This window comes from Pelophylax lessonae, assembly GCF_965119305.1.
Source record: "Pelophylax lessonae genome assembly, contig: HAP1_SCAFFOLD_268, whole genome shotgun sequence".
NCBI classification, from domain to species: domain Eukaryota; kingdom Metazoa; phylum Chordata; class Amphibia; order Anura; family Ranidae; genus Pelophylax; species Pelophylax lessonae.
This window is the reverse complement of record NW_028120072.1, coordinates 168980-173546: the sequence shown is the minus strand read 5'-3', so window position 1 is coordinate 173546 and position 4567 is coordinate 168980.

Here is a 4567-nt window from a genome sequence, read left to right as displayed (position 1 = left end):
AGGTGGCAGGTAGTAATACCCAGAAGCATGGCACGAGAGGTAGCCAAGGAGGCTCATGAATTTGGAGCGCACTTCGGGCCAGTTAAGACCTTCCAGTGGCTGCAACGCTATGTATATTGTCCACGACTGGAGACCACGGTTGAGGAAGTCTGCCGACAGTGTCGAATGTGTGAACTCACCAAAAGCATCGAACAGAGGGCACCCATGCAGCCCATACAGACCAAAGAACCGCTGGAAGTATTGATGATAGATTATCTTCTCGTGGGACAATCCGCCAGAGGTCCACAATACTGCCTGTTCATGATTGACCACTTCTCTAAATTTGCAGTGGTCACCCCAACTCGAGAGTCTGCAGCTCGGGCCATCTGTCAAGATTTCATCCGAGTCTACGGGTGTCCGAAGCGGATCCATTCAGATCAAGGAGCGTGCTTTCAAGGGAAAGTGATGGAGGAGCTACATCGACTGTATGGCATTGAAAAATCCAGGACAACTCCATATCATCCCCAAGGGAATGGGGCCTGCGAGCGCTTCAACCGGACCTTGCTTCAGATGTTGAGGACATTAGAGGAAGACAAAAGGATGCACTGGCCAGACTACCTCCATGAATTAGTCTGGGCTTACAATAATCGGGTTCACAACACAACCGGGTATACTCCATACATGCTATTGTTCGGCAGAGCTGGCCGGGAAATTGTTGAACTGAATTTAGAACAACCACAGGACTTAATAGAACGATCGACCACCTCATGGTTGAAAGAACACCGTCAGCGGCTCCAGACCATCCGCCGGTTAGCAGGCCAGCGTTTGCAAGAGAGAACTCATACTGACCGTCCTCCCCTCCAGGAGGTTCCACTGCAACCTGGAGACCGGGTACTGGTGCGGGAGAAACGTCCCAGAGGCAAGTTGAGTGAGCGTTGGGAGGTACAACCTTACAAAGTGATCAGGAGAGTGTACCCCAATGGCCCGGTCTACGAAGTACGGGTGGAAAATGAGGAGTTTGCCTCAAGGATCCTGAGAATAATCCACAGTTGTTGTTGTTGCTTTAAGTGAGGGAATCTTTCTGGACAGGAAGAGGAAGCAGGAAGTTCCTGGGATGGTGTGGTGTCGTGTCTCGATGGCTGTGCTGAGCTGAGAAAAGGGACGGTATGCTGTGGCCTTGAGGGGGCATCTAGACTGTATAATCCAGGGACAGAGCAACAGGATCTTGCCAGAGGAGACAGCGCTGAACTGTGGTACTACGGACTGCAGCTGAGAACCAGAGAAAGAGAGGAGAGAACATCCCAGAGCACCTCAAGCAAATTACAGAGCAAGGGGCCAGACTGCAGTGACCTCCAAGTGACAGAACAAGATAAACAACCTGCAAAGAAACCCAGACCAGTGCATAAGAGACTGCAGCTACAGACAGCAAGGAACAGATCCAGAGACCTTACTGCATCCACCATCACGGAGACTGAGATAAAGCAGCTGTACCTACAGAACTGTGAGTGTGCACCGGTGCTAACCTGTGGCAGGGCATAGAGTAGGTTTCTGTAGACAGAGCGTTGCAGCAACGTGTCCCGGTTAGCGGGAATCAGATAGGATCATATAGCAGAGTAGCCTGTATTCCTGTGTGTGCGTTGGCGGGAGCGCCATTTTATGTATCACGTTGCAGTTAACTTTGCTGTAAACCTATGTAATCTGTTAACATCATTCTCCGGCCATTATACTCTGTTGGTTAATAAAGCCGGTTTCTGCTTCAGCCTCATTGTCTGCTGTACCATACTTGAATTCTGCATTGCAGTCCCCTACTCCTCTGGCCGCTACATAGGCATATACATGAAAACCATGATAAAAGCCCTGCATCATATAAAAAGTATAATTCGCTTCCTCAGGGGTGGATGCACATCATGCATCTATTAAGTAAAATCATAGTGTAAGTAATGTGTATATATACATATATTGAGTATTTAGACTGTATCAGCTTCCTTGTTTTTGTATAACTGTGGGGGGCGTGGCTTGTGAAATGATCACAGAGACCTGTGATCCTATATAGAAGGATCACAGGAGCTCTGTGATCATTGCAGAGAAAAGAAGGGTCAGCTGTGTTCACAACAGCTGCTAGTCCTTCTCTCTCAGCGGGGAGTGATCGCGGGTGTCAGGCGGCAATCGGAGTGCATCGGAGTCCCCGCTGCCCCCTGGTCTTTTAGCAGCCAAATCCTCCGGGGCTTAAGTGGTTAAACTGTATTAAGGTAATAAATTACAAATATTTGTTACTTTAAATTTGCGCCTTTTGCAAAATATTGAAAATCGAACAGACGCAAAAGTGTAAATATCCAAATTTCTCTAAAAATCTGAAGGTTTTCATTTTTCTCCTACAGCTTTCAGAATTTGTGAAAGATCTACAAAACTATACATTTTCTGAAAGCATACGAGGTCTAGAATAAAAAGAAGGTGCTACTGATTTTTTAGGCCACACAGAATTTGCGCAGATGTTTATCAAAGCAATATTTTTGTAAAAAATACACTAAAAGCATTACTGGCAGATAAAAACACAGCTAATTTTACAAAATTCCTGCTGAATTCCTACTAAATATAAAGTCTTATCCTGTGTTGAGTTAATAAATAACAAATCTTTGTAAATTTTACATTGCGCCTTTTTTGCAAAATGGTGAAAAATGAACGTACTTAAAAATTTCTCTAAAAATCTGGAGGTTTTCATAGTTACATAGTTAGTGAGGTTGAAAAAAGACACCAGTCCATCCAGTTCAACCTATGATGAGTGTGTGTATAAGTTACTATGTCAATAGTACATTGTATACCCCTGTATGTTGTGGTCGTTAAGGTGCCCATCTAATAGTTTTGCACCGCTTGTGGAAGAGAATTCCACATCCTTACCGCTCTGATGGTATAGAACCCTTTAGGCCACAGGTGGCAAACAAAAGGCCCGTGGGCTGAATCCGGCCCGCCGGGTATTGTGATGTTGCCCGAGGAGCGGCCCCCAGCCGCCAGCTGCTTTCTGCTGTCACGGAACAAGTCTCCTTGGCAACAGGAGTAAACACACTCTCCTGCACTCTCCTCCTCCTCCTCTCCCTGGCTGTGTGTAGCTGAGCGCATGCGCTGTTGATTCAGCATAGTCTGTCAGTGGCAGAGGTACCTGGCGGCTCCAGTGGCTGTGTGTTCTAATCGGCATCAAGCAGCTGCATCTTGAGGGCAGGATTTTGAGGACTTGTAGCAGTAGTGGCCATGAAAGCATTCTGTAAATGCCATCTTAAATCAGGTAGGAGAGAGTACAGATGTGTGGTTTTCTTTGGAAGGTGGGGGGGAGGGAGGAGAGCTAAAGAGGTTTATAGAAAGATGTGTTTATAGGTGGGGGGGATGGGGCAAAGTGCTGGGTGCAGATGTCCGAACCCAGGATCAGCAGTGGAAATGAGATGTTGCACCAGTGGGCACAGCGCACCTCTGAACCCTGCACTCTGTACATAGTAGACCCCTGAACCCTGCTCTCTGTACGTCGTTACCCCTGAACCCTGCTCTCTGTACGTAGCGCACCCCTGCCCTCTGTACATAACGTGCTGCTGACCCCTGCACTCTGTACATAGTGGACCCCTGAACCCTTCTCTCTGTACGTAGCGGACCCCTGAACCCTGCTCTCTGTACGTTGCGGACCCCTGAACCCTGCTCTCTGTACGTAGCGGACCACTGAACCCTGCTCTCTGTACATAGCGGACCCCTGAACCATGCTCTCTGTACGTAGCGCACACCCCTGAACCCTGCTCTCTGTACATAGCAGACCCCTGAACCCTTCTCTCTGTACGTAGCGGACCCCTTAACCCTGCTCTCTGTACGTAGCAGACCCCTGAATCCTGCTCTCTGTACGTAGCGGACCACTGAACCCTGCTCTCTGTACGTAGCGGACCCCTGAACCCTGCTCTCTGTACGTAGCGCACACCTCTGAACCCTGCTCTCTGTACGTAGTGCACACCTCTGAACCCTGCACTCTGTACATGGCGGACCCCTGAACCCTGCTCTCTGTATGTAGCGCACCCCTGACATCTGTACATAGTGAGCTGCTGAACCCTTCACTCTGTACGTAGAATAATCCTGAGGTAATACTGAACTCTGCACCGTGTACATAATGCAACCCAGCTACAACTGGCCCTTTGATGGCAAATGCATTGCTGATGCAACCCAGCTACAACCGGCCCTTTGAGGGCAAACGCATTGCTGATGTGGCCCATGATGAAATTGAGTTTGACACCCCTGCTTTAGGCAATTTAGGTTGAACTGCTTTTCTTCTCATTTTACCAAATGGCCGTGAGTCCTTTTATATTCCCTTTCACTGAATAGTTTGTCACCAGTACTGTATTTGTACATTGATATCATATCTCCTCTCAAGTGTCTCTTCTCCAGAGAGAATAAGTTCAATGCTTGTAGTCTTTTCTCAGAGCTGTGATCCTCCAGTCGCTTTATTAGCTTTGTTGCCCTTCTCTGGACTCTCTCCAGTTCCAGCACATCCTTCCTGAGGAGCGGTGCCCAGCATAGATGAAAGTCTAATGGCCTACAAGGGAAGGCTCAGCTGGGTGCAATA